The sequence below is a fragment of the Astatotilapia calliptera genome, chromosome 12 (genome assembly GCF_900246225.1).
Source record: "Astatotilapia calliptera chromosome 12, fAstCal1.2, whole genome shotgun sequence".
Lineage (NCBI taxonomy): Eukaryota > Metazoa > Chordata > Actinopteri > Cichliformes > Cichlidae > Astatotilapia > Astatotilapia calliptera.
The window spans coordinates 25,283,121-25,296,808 of NC_039313.1; positions in this window are offsets into that span (position 1 = coordinate 25,283,121).

The following is a 13,688-nucleotide window of genomic DNA, read 5'->3' on the forward strand; positions in this document are numbered from 1 at the left end:
CACATCCTGAAGGATTCCTTTTTGTTATTGTTTAGAGAGTGGTTAGCATGCCGAGGATGCTCCAAATGCGATTTTACATCCACTTATGGAAATCCATTGTTCCTTGAACATTTCCACATACAAACCAATATATGCTTTTCTGAGAGGTCTAAGACCTCAATTACATCAAAGGCAGTTTGTCCTGCTGCTGGGCTGCCTGTTAAAGGGCTTAAACAACTGTGTCAATGCTACCCCCTTGTGACCGCACTGCAGCAGAAGAATTTCTTCGCAGCAGCCTTTCAGTGCAAGAAATATGGTTGAATTCAACAAAACAGGAATGCAATGAAAAAGCAATAGTTTTACTCTGTATCAAATATCTTGAAGGACTTTGGCTCTAAAATGCAAATAGTTTCTGCAACACTGCAACATTTTTGCCCATTGTCGTGCACAGATAATTCTATCTAACACACCTATGTTAAAATAGAGCCTGTGTGTATGCCTTGTTTTGAAGGGCAATTGTCTGACATCTTCATCGCTGTTTGAACTGTGAAGCAGTGAATAATAAAGATTAAAAGAAAGTGTGAGAGGTGTTATTTGCACAATAGGAATTGAAATGTGTCATCGCGTCACCCGTTGCATTTGTAGCTCCTAGATCTCTTTCATTAAAACCAAAGACGTCTAGAAAGTTGCTATGATGACGTGCAGACAGATGTGCATGTCAGAGCCATGAGAGGGAATATTTTGGAGGGCACTCCTCCCGCTATCCGAGCCCCGAGAAGAGAAAAGCACGCAGTCTTTTATTGTATGGACTTGAAAAGAAATAATTAGACACAGAGATATATAATTCTGCAAAGCTGCATGGCTCACTTGTCACATGTGGCAGAGAGAAAAAGGGGCTGAATTCTCTGAAGTGCAGTTTGCCATAGGCCGCCACTTTTATTTTCTCAAGTTTGCTCTACCTTCAAAGACACTGCGTGGGATGAGGAAGTTAGAGCGCCTGGGCTTTTTTATTCTTTGTTATCGTAAGAGAGTATTGAGAAATAGGAAAGAGGAAGGATTTTTACAAATATTAGTATTTCATCTAAAAAATGAAGCACATTACAAAGCAACATTTAATTAAAACATATTGTTCAACAAATATATTACAGAACTTTGTGCTATAACAGATGTATAGTGTTTAATAGTTTGAATAATTACTAAGCAATGCCACGCCAGCATGTTTTAAATTTATATTATTCTCTCTCTGTATAATTATGGCGGATGGTTTAAATTACAAAACAAGATTCTGATTGAAACACTGTAAAGGAAACAGAGATGACATTTTTCATCAACTTCACAGAAAAGTCAGAGGAAGTCGATCATCAGTCAGAGTGGATGTGCCAATACTAATAAGCATAGCGTACTGAGAGAGCGGTGATTTCAACACAGGCCAGGGAACAAGACAAATAAGACATACAATTGGATTTTTTTTGTTATATTTTCACACTTTCACATTATTATGTAAAGAACAATTCACATTTTATTTTTTAATCTACTCAATTTAAATGAAAGCTTATAATGTTGCTACAAAACTACAAAGCAAAAGAGATGCTTTGCCTATAATTCACTGTGAAACATGAGGCCATATTAGAGGGGGCTGCACTATGCTGACATCTCACACAGCCCTGAGGTTAGGCCGTGTCAATCACAGGACATGTGATTGCAGGAGTCCCCGCCTGCCCTCTCATCGACACCTCCCATCGACTTTCCTTCATGCAGATCAGTGAGCCTAAACCATTTCATTCAGGGTGACCCACCGTCTCCCTCCACACTGGACAGGTTGATTTGTGCCTTGCTGGCAGGCTTCAGCAGAGCTATGACTTTTATCCACTTAAGTATGTATATTTTACCTGACTGTATGGTTCCATCTCTCATTAATAGTCAGTGCACACCAGGAAGCATGGCTCCCAGCAACGTGTACAGTATGCATGCAACCAAACAATGTTCACTTTCAAAGAAGAGAAATAGTGTTTGATTTTTTTTCTCTCCCCCTGACCTTAGGTCTGTGTGTGTAAACATGTGACCTAATATCATGCTACCGCGCTGTTATTTATGTCATATAATCATTTCAACTCCCTCAGGATGCAGTCGGCACACAAACATGACCAAAATACATATTTAGATTTATTTGTCTGCAACTGTCCAATAAAACATATCCTTTGCATTTCCATCTCTGGGCTTTAGTCCCAGTGGGAGTTGCTGGCTGAGAAATGTTGTGCTTTCAAGCTTCAGGGAACAGCAATGTGAGCAATGTTCAGGGCGGGGGAATAAAAAAAAAGTGGTACGCTGCCTAAGTGTTGTACTATAAAGAGAGAAGAAGTAGGTTTTCACATTCCAAAAGCCTCCAAGGGTTTTAGCTCTGCAGTGGAATGTGGGTGCAATCATCATACTCATCTCAGGAGAGACCAGACTATAGCAGGCTCCCAACCACTCACTCAGTCTCTTTGTCTCATTTTCCTTTTATTTCCAAGTCTCCGTCCTTTTACTTTGACCGTCTCTTAATGCTCACTAAAACCGTCCATGTTTTCTGTCAAGGCGAAGTATTTTGAAATACCCAAACGAGCCTCGGTTATGTCGCTGTCGCTCACGGAAATAAAATGTACAACTGCGTAATGAAACAAGTCGATTATAAAAGCGGAATGAAATATTTTATGATGTGCTTATGAAGAAGAAAGGAATGTCTTGATGAAAGCTGTGCCCTTCGGTGCGCTGCGGATTTCATCCTCATGCCATCCACACATGTTTTAGGGTGTTTGTGGGAGGAGAGGCATCCCCTCTGTGACCAGAGTCATAAATGAATTACTATAAAAAGGGTTACTCAAGGGCTAGATGGCTTTTACGTAATTGTGCTGTGGTGAAACGGGGTAAGGGTCTTTCCATAAAATTTCAATAAATTGTACATTTTCTCAATGACTTGTTGCCCCAGCGAGCGGCACATTGAGAACACTAGACTTGAAGAAGTGGACTGCAAATGCCAGCATAGGCAGTGTTATATTGAAATGTGAACTGTTAAAAGGGTAGCAATATGCTTCCCCCCCCCCTGTAACGAACGTATTTAGGCTTATTTAAATTGTCATTGGAGGTCATGTGTGACATCTGTGTAAAAATTGACTGCTAAGTGCACCTCATATTCACAGAACATTATAGGGCTAAATGAAATTCATGATCAAGGCTGCCATTCTCCCTTGAGTAAATCTAAACCCCTTCTCATTGGATATGCCTTTAAATGCAACGCCAAGTTAACTATGTTACAATATAATACACTTGTAGCTTACATGTTCTCATTTACCTCAGGAAACTAAACCAAAGCAGTTGGCTTTAATCATTCTGGTGCTAACACGTGTAACACACTGTTCTTGTATATAACAGTACATGTTTTGGGACTAAAGCAACAACCAAAGATAAAATAGAAAAACAGTAAATTAACAGTCTGGACTTTGTGGGTGTGGCTTAATCAGATGTGCCTGACATCATCCTTATCAGTTCATGGGACCCCAGAAATATTAAGGATGCTGGGTAAGGAAATAGGTCTGCAGGCACTTTGAAGTTGTACGTGTGTCACGTTAAATAACAATTGCGGTCATTTTCAAACTAACTGTTATTAAAACGTTCAGTCCTACCTCTTGGCTGACAGCCGCTCTCTGAGTATCTGCAATATTGGTTTCTCACACTTTCCGTAATTAGCAATGATCAAGAGGAATTATAAACAGCAGTTAACATCATTGTACTCCTCAATGACCTTGATAGATGGTCAATTATAGTGATCAGGTCACGGCGTTTATTGGATTTAAAGTGGCAGTGATGGGCCCTTTTGGCCTAGCGTGGGTAATTATCACATTTACGCATGATTTAAGACGACAGTGTATAACAAGAAAGGCTTGACTTAAATTTAATCATTTTCGTATTTATGCATTTATGCAAAAGTTGACAATGGGCAGCCATGAGTGCGAAAATTAGTGGGAGACCCACACAAAATATAGACACCATATATATATATATATATATATATATATATACACATACATACATACATATGAATGTGATGTAATTCACTTTAATACATCAAAACTTTATTTTCAAATTGCACCTAAACTTGCTTGCTTTGCATTTTATTGGTACTTCCACAGGCAGCTGTATTTCTGAAAAAACAAACCCAAAATAAAACAAACTGCTCAGAGTAAAACATCTCATGGTCAATAGTCTTTAGCTGTGCTGGCAGTGGGAATCTGCCAATAGAGGGAGGATGCTATATACCGATCACAGCTGTCAATAAATTTTTTCTTCTTCCCCATCATCCATTATTCTGTTCCTGTTGCACTCAAAAAAAGGCATCTCGCCACTCTTGCTTAGGCAGCGGCAGACAGCTTTTTGTATCTAGACACCTGAATATGATCAACGGAAAATCTGCTGCTCAGCTCCTCTGGTAACGCAGGGAATACATCAGTGCCTTGTTTATTTACTTTTCCACATGCCAGAAAAGGTCAGAGTCAGAGTATTATACTGCACGGCCAAAGCAGAACTCAACAAAAGCCCAGCAATGAAAACAATATCATCCATATTTTAAACAGCTGGCACCAAACAGAGGGAGTCTTACACTAGGGTGCCAATTATTCTAGTTCTCAGGGTTTTGCAGCAAAGCACAGTAGCCCAGGTGTACTTCTCAAATAAAACCATCATTCTTTTATACTTTTTGAAAAATTGCCGATATGTAACTGAACGTGAGCGCTCGGTATCATTTACATTTTAATCATATGGTGCTAACTAATACTTTACACTAAGGAGAGAATTTTCTGGAGTTTAAATGCAGATGCTTTTCAGACAGCAAGCGCGGTTGTTTTTTGTAGTCTGGGTTTGTTTTCTCTCTGTGGACTTATTAAAGTCAGTGCAGCACAGTCTGTGTTCTATAATCCTGATGTATTATTAATCATTTCTTCCTGTGCAACTCCAAAAACTTCCCTTTTTGATTTTTCCACGTGAAAGTGCACTGAATTTGAAACTGAGCCAAGTCCAGGGTGACAGAATGCTTTATTTTCTTTCTGTTACAGAATGTATAAGTAAGTAAATACAATGGCAGCATTGTTCTGGAAATAGTGTTTTGGCACAGGATGGCTTGTCCATGTCCATGCGCATGGAGCACGATGCTTTGAGCAGCTGCTTTTCAAAGTTCACCACTATTGTCATGCAAAAGAGCAGTGTGTGATGGCGGAGAAAGAATTTCAGAGCTTATCCCACTCATATCGGGATTTTCCAGCACTATATTAGACTGCCATGTAAACAGCAATTTGCATCCTGTTTTTACTTATCGTTGATTTAGTGCATGAATGAAATTCCTACAGTTCAAGAAAAAAATTTGGAAAGTGAGTTTATTCAGTTTCCTCAAAACAAATTAAAAACTGAAATTTTACTTGATATTAATGATGTTCTTGATCTTCTTCTACCATATGTGGTGATCAGTAGTCCCAACATACGTAAGTCTGCAACAACAAGTCACATATACCCCCTCGCCATCATCGCAGGTGCTTGTGGCATTTTTTTCTACCTTTTTTGCCTCGCTTGGGTAAGATGATAATCCAAGCCTAGTCCACTGACAGACTGCAACATGATTCACTTGGACAGTGACTGACTGCACATCCAATTTGTTTCAACTCCAGAGCAGCAGCTTATTATCTGAAATGCATGAGATGTCTGTGCATGAGAGGCGTGATCAGCTGGGGCATGCGCCGGGGCTGCTGGGAAAGTAATCAATAAGGGATTGTCTCTTGTAGTTTAGGCCGACACATTATGACAGAGCTGAAAATTAAACAGGCAGATATTAATAATAATGGAAATCAGAAGCTCATGGGTGAGAATGGGGGGAGGGGTGAAACTCAAAATACTGTATGGATCGTGTTTGGTAGAGGGTGCTTGGGCTTAGAGCTCCGAGTTGCTTTTTTTTTTCTGAAAATATGTGAAATGTAAGAGAGAAGGCAACAGTGATGGCATGGTGCATGCATCTCAAAAGTCATCTTACATAAGCAGTGCTACTGACACTTTTAATCTTAACGCTTCTTTTAACCTATTAGAAACATTTCAATTACCACAGTTATCTTAACAGTTAATATCTGTGCTTATTTTATGGTGTTTCAAGTGAACCTGACGTAATTGTTTAAAGCTTATGTACGTTTGGCATATACAGTGCTGTGCAAAAGTCTTGAGCCACTTTTTATTTTACTCAGAAAATTGGAAACCGGTGCAACATGGACAAACATACATTTAAATACAGAATACAAGGCAAAAAATTCTTTTGTTGTTTTTTTTTTCAGCAATTCTAATGTGTTTAAGATCATTGTCATGCTAAAAACAGAAGCCATTGCCAGTCAGATGACCTGGTATAAGCTAGTATTAGAGGCTGAGAGTACTAGCTACATTCATAATTCCATGAATTTTGATAAGATCCCCAACACCATTGCTTAAAGTGAGCCGCCCTACTGTTTAACAGGTGGCAATGTTTAACACTCTTTCACATCTTTCCTGAACTCCATACTTATGATGATTTAGCAAAAGCTTACAATTTGACCTGTTGCCACTGATTTTGAGTCCAGTTCATGTGTAATTTGGGATACCACAGCCTCCCCCTGTCACTCTTTCTTCAGAATGGCTTCTTGACAGCTACACATCAATCAACAGCATTTTTAATAAACAGTAGATGACTCAGCTAAAAGGCCTTTGCTGGATTTTTCTCAGGGACATGATCTTCTCATATTGTTCATCTGCAGTAGATATATTTTATCCCGCCACTTCTTCTTTTGTCATCCACTTGTCCAGATTCCTCAAACTTTTTAAGGACGCACTGCACACCATTCTGAGACATGCCAAGTTTTCAACTAATGTATCTTTGGGAATCACCTTGTTGGTGCAAAAACACTATTTTACGCCTGTCAAACTGTGTTATGTTTGGCATTTTTCATAGATCCAATGAACGAAATGAGAGCAAATTATATGTTTTGTGACAGGCTGCTACTAACAAAGTGCCTAAAGAGACAATTTAAACATTTCTTCTTTGTTAAGTTGTATATTATCTGTAGACACAACACCGGCTCGTCTTGAGTTGAATTTTTTAAAGTGTTTTATGGCTGAACAAACAAAACAAAAACATTTCTCTGAAAATTGCACAGTACTATAATTGATCCATAGAACTAAGTTGAGATTGATGCTCACAGCAAGCAACAGCTAACATAACTCAAGAGAATACACTGAATGACAGAGTCTGAATCCCCTTCATGCACAAGGTCTTATTTCATATAAATCTTGCCTACTCCATGAACAGTTCTACTGAAGGAAAAATGGATATGACACAGATAATGACCATGCAGATGTGATTAAAAACTTTGATTATTGAAACGACAAAACAAAGAAGTACCTCACTGCATGATGTAAAAGGGGTCATGGGCAATAAACACAGAAATAAACTGAGGCGTATAAAGAGAGATTCCCCTGCCTTGTCAATTAGGCATAGCAATCTATTTCTATTGTTTAAGCAACAAACGTGCCATCCTGAATGGGGGAGGGGTTTGGGGGGGGGGGGGGGGGGGGGTAACAAACAGCATTACTGGCCATTACAGATGCAGTGTCATTGATTATTTATACCCTTATAAAATGCCTGGCTCCCTAGTGGACCAGACTTGCTTGGCTAGCTTTGATAAAATGTTCCCTCTAAATCACCACACCAGGGCAAACAACACATTCAAATACATAAGAGAGTTGAGCGACAAAGTCCTGCGTGTGTAATAGATATGAAGATCACTGTATAGAGAACAGGAAATATTGTGAGAGCTAAAGCCTACTACATCTTATTAAACTAATAACTCTTTGTGGGTTTTGTTCTCCAGCTCTTGTCTGTTATATGTGTGATTTGTTTAATTTTAGGTCGCATAACCTCTCTCTTGTTGGAAAAAAAAACCACACAAAGGACAGTAGATCACATTCCTTCTGGAGATTTGGTGACACTGGATGTTTTGCATTAGTTAGCAGTGGAACAGATGGCTGCTGCTAGCTGAGCTCACGAGGAAGTCAGCACTTTTTTGAACTTTCATGTTGTAGGTGTCTGCATTGGAGCAGGACCTTCTTCAACCAGTCACCTCGCCATGGGAATAGTCCCTCTAAGATATTAATGGTCGCCCTTGCAGAGACGACCACCTCAGCACAAAGCCCACCGGGATGCAGCATCGCAAATGGCACACCTTGCAAAGCCACGCTCCTTAATGACACCAGTCTGACATTGTGGAGCCTTCAGAAACTAACTGGATAACATATATCAACCTCTTACTCGACTAAATCACCTGTGTAGCAATTTGACACAATGTCCTCTAAGTAGTTGCTGTTAGTGGCCGTATTCAGACACTCATGAATATCCTTTATTCGTAAAGGTTAAAGGTCAAAATGCCAGATGTCCTACAGCACGGCGCATAGGAAAACATGCAAGAAATACACAACAGTCTCATAGTGACAAACATGTGCCAAATGAATTGCAAACAGGTAAAGTAAGTCCATATTGGACACACTTCCCAGAGCATGGAAAGTATGAAAGAGAGGACAACATCTTGTATCATCTATCTTCCTTAAATGCTGAAGCCGTGACAAAGTGGATAGAGAAATTATGATAAATGATAAGACACATTTAGTCAATATCTGTAATTCTCTTTCTTCACTCTGCTTTGTTTTTATCCTCACATAGTGTCGTTAGAAAGACACCTCTTCATTCAAATTGCACTTTGAAGGCCAGATTGTGATCAAATTGAAATGGACACACGTGTTAATATCAATATCGCCATCTAGGAGATAGATTGTTGAGGGCTCTGTTTTGTAAATTTATATCTTATTTACACTGTGGGGGAGATGCAAACTGTAATGTAGGGGTCTGTCGTCAAGAGCAAAGCAGAAAATCTCTGCTGTTCAATTCAAGTACAGGAAACTACGCCGCACCCATTAGCCATTTCTAACACAATCACTGGAGCTCTAATCAACCATGGAAAATCTTGGTCAAATAAAATCATACCTACTCTTTAACCAGTCATTAACTAAATCTACCATATAATATGTGGTGCACTGTACATGAGTGCAGCATATTCATGCAAACCTAAATGGACATAGACATTTAGACATATGACAAAAGGTTTGATGCATATTGCATGATTTTATGTGGTTATGTGATAAGGAAATGGTAACGACACAGCTGACCTGCATCAACCTGTTTATATTTGTATGATTTCTAAAAGTAGAACTACTTTATATCACATATAACACAAGGACTGATATAATGGCCTGTGAACCTCTGAGCATCCAACCTGGTCTCAGTGTAGCTGCTACTAGTTATGCAGTATGTATGGATTCTCCTCTTGCGTTGAGAGATGAGCATCAGCAGTTTCTGTGGCGTGTGGTGGCTGTGCTGTGTTTGCACTGGGTCAGTGCCTTGTCATGTGTGATGCTAGGCTCCACTTTGGCTTGCATGATGCAGATTGCACATAACTTACATATATGGTCATAACTTGACACAGGTTGTAAGGCACTGGCCTTTTGGCTTGCACATTTCTGCTGCACATCCTCAACCCTCCTCTTTTCAAATATCTAGTTTATTTTGCGACAACAAAGGTTTTTGTCACCAACTAGGTCAGTTTTGAGTCGGTGTGTGTCAGGCGGTGGTTTCTATCTTGCATTATTTTATCAGGGGTGGGCATCCAGAACACTTTGTAACACAGCTGAGTTGGCCTAAGATGTCCATCTCAGCAAAAGTGGGCTTTCATAGTCATCCCCTCAGCGCCAGTGATCCCACATCTTGCAAGCACGTCAATGTTTGGAATCTTATCCTGCCATTTGATCTTACACAATCATCTCAGGGAGCACAGATGAAAGGCTTCTGGCTGTTTTATGTGTCTTTGATAAAGGGTCCAAGTCTCACAGACATAAAGGAGAGATGGCAGAACTATTGCTTCATATATATTGCAATATGCCAATTCTGATGTATTGACAATCAAAGCCTCAAGTGTTGAATCCAAAAACGGTTGTAGCCCCCAGTGCATATAGGAAAAATCAGTCATTGTGCAGTTATTTACAGAGGCTTACATATTCTTAAACAGTCATGTTGCTAAGATCAACATTTTTTTATGGTTATAAACAAAAAGGTTAGATGTGCTGATAAGTCCCTAGAAGAGTTTTCAGCTCTCTCATGGAGGGGACTGGTAGCCAGAGAAGTTTATGAAGGATGGGAGTATTATCGTGATGGTGCCACACTGTCATTATCCAAATGACAGTGTGGCACTGCTCTGAATATAACGGAATTTCTAAACTCTTGGCAGGAGGCGCAAAACCAAGTATTGCAGCAGTAAAGCCATGGCCATTTACCTCAGAAAAAACGTCAACCTGTGGTGGACCACTAGAGGGCTCCACTCACACCCAGTGTAGAGGAAGTGTGTTCCTGTGTTTTGTGGCGCGATATGCGCAGTTGATGTTGGAGACGAATAAAGAAGGAGTGAGAACTGAGAGCTGTGTCGTTGATGCTTACCTCCACAAACCGTTATATTTGCATTTTTTAAACAGTATTTGGATCAGAAGACTAAATACAGTATGTGGTTTTAAAGTTTGTACTGGAGATACAGATACAGCGAAAGCTTTAACGTGTCATACTAGAAAAAAACACAGATCTATCAATAACAACACTAGTAATGTTTTAATGAAATGTTACATTGCACTTATTAGCTTGCCAGTAAAAATGGTTTTGAGTACCTGTAATTTCACAGCTTAGTGACCACTCTGCTGGTTGTCCTGTGTAGCCTATGGCCAAGAGAGCTTAATGCTGGCAATAAACTGAGTGAGATATGCATCAGTGTGAACAGCTAAGAGCATGACAGGAAGATGAGTGAAAAGTACAACACAACGTGACATTCCCTCTGAGGTGAAAGACGTGACAGTAGCTCATAATGTATGATGTCTTGTTAAGCTACACACAAGCTACACACACATACACCTAACGCAACTAGTCAAAAATTCATAAATAATTTCAATTTCTACACAAGATACCTGAGGAACATCTAATTATGTAACTGAGAAATTAATGAAGGGTGTCGTAATGGGGTGGACTGCGATGCACTGAAACACCTTGTTGCAAACTTGATGGTTTCCCGCATTATATCCGTCAAACTGCTGCAGGGATGCACAAAAGCACCAGGTACCAGACTGTCTAAGGTGCCTAGCCTCGCTGCGTGCTTTCACAAAGTGAGAGAATCAGAAGGAAAAGGACAACGGCGGGGCTGAGAGCAAAGGACGACGGGATCGTACTGCCCAAAAAATATTTGCAGACTGGATACTGAACACCGTTGTTGAGGTTACTATTTATCTCATGCCAGCCAAGTTGGCACGCACATCTGGCGCTGGGTACTTAGTGCAATTATTTATGATTTCCTCCAAGATTTAAAAGCTCTTCGCCCGGCCTTGTAATGCAGTAACTGATTGCACTGCTAATGTAATTAAGGGGAGATTATGATGTCCACGTGGCACACCAGATGGTGGCATTCACAGCGATGGGGGAAGGCACAACTGGCACACCACTGCACAAGGGCAGTGAGGCGCAGTCAGTCGGAGCAGTCCAGACTCCCCACCAGACGGAGGAAAGTGTATGTGTGTGCGCGCGTGTGTGTGTGTGCGTTTGTGTGTACGTATGTGTGCATGCATTAGTGGTCTGCATGCACAGATGCATGTGCGTGTATGGGTGCATTTAATGATAAGTTGAGCAATAAAGTGTAAGCTGATAGAGATAAGCAAATGTAATATACTACAGAAGCAATTACTTACAGTAGGACGGTCACATAAGATCCATGCACAAGTATAAATACACAAATGAAACTTAGAGGCCATATATAAAAACCACCGGTTGATTTTGGAAGTTGTGTACAACGCCATCTCCAAAAAAGTTGGAAACTGTTTAAGATGTAAATTACAGAATCTAACGATGTGTGAATTATTTAAACTCTGAAGCACGTGTTATTGAAAAAAAAAAGTGTTTCCGTCTTGAAATATATATACTGCATGCTCATTTAAAACCTGATCCCAGTAGCACGATTTGAAAAAGGAAACGTGGTATGTTAAGCTATTCTACCTTTCTATGATCAGAGTTTGCCAAATGCTGCAGATTGGCCTGTTTGACTCTTTTATAGATGTATTTGGTTGTAACACCTGCAGAATGTAGGTGTTACAAGAAGACCTTATCTAAATCATAAAATATGTATATATTGTTCAGCATTAATGATGCCTACACATTTGTGTGCACTAATGCACAGCTATGCTGTCATAAATGCTGGATTTTAACGGTATAACAATCATTTCCTGAAATAATTTCTAGTTTTATTCAGCCAGACAAGACAGCGTGCTACTGTATTTTGCTTAATTCCAACTTAAATGAGCTCCTGATGCAGATTTAACTTGCATTTATAGCTTAAGCGACAAACTCTGCTCACTCTGGTCTGTCGAGCTGGTGCATTGATTTCCACAACAGAACTGTATCAGGTGGAGCTGGAGGTGGCAGAGTTGAAGATGTTGAAATTTTCATTGGATGTAACCAGGAAGGACAGGGTTAGAAATTATTACAGTGAGAGAGTTCAGCTTGGGCGGTTTGGAGACAAAGTTAGAGGGGCAAAGCTGGGATGGTTTGGACATTTAAGACAAGCAGTCCAACTCTTAGACAAAGGACATTAGAGATGGAGCTTTCAGGCAGGAGGAAAAGAGAAGGTCTATGGCTTTAGTGAGAGAAGACATGCAGAAGGTGTGTCTGACATGAGGAGGATACAAGGAGATAGGGTGAGATGAAGACAGCAGATCCCTAAAGAGGAAGATGAAGGAGACTGAATAAGAGCCTGAGGATCATTGCAATTTAACATTTGTTTTTAGCTTTGCCCCTGAAGTACAAGGATATCTCTGGATTCTCGGATTCTTATAATGATATTAGATTCTTAATATCATTAACATTACAATAATGTTAGCTGTAATCTTTTTCAATTTTCCTTGGACTAATGCTATTCCTAAATTGTTGGAATACTTGAAACAGTTGTTAAAAGAGTGGCGAACCCCTCCCTGTCTTTACTTGTGGAAGACTCAGCCTCTCTGTTTATACCCAGTCACGTTACAGACCTGCAGTTAACCTAATTTGCAGTGAAATGTTCACCAGATGTTTGTTTTAGGATTAGATCACTTTTATGTGCTGTTAAAAAACAAAACATGTGGCAGATATTGATTTCAAACTCAAACAGTTTTGATATTAAACTTATTAAATATGCTTTCTTTGTATTTTTCGAGTTAAGATTTGAAAGGATTTCCAAATGAATGCGTTCTGTTTTTACTGAGATACAGCAAGCTTTGTCGGAAATAGCGCCGCGTTATCTAGAAGCATTTTAAGAAGTCTCCTCTTTTTATGGATGATTTGTTTTAAACTGCAAACATGAAGAATTAGTGAGTGAATCTGACAGTTCATACATCTTCAACTTGTGCAATTCAGTGCTTTGGCCAAGAAAACAGATGGCATAAATGGAAAATTAAATCACATTTGGAGAAGCCATCATGTTTCGGGAGTTTTTTTCCAGCCAGGGCAGCAATGAGACTCGACCAAACTGACCTTTAATTAGAGAGAAGCATGATATCATGGAGCC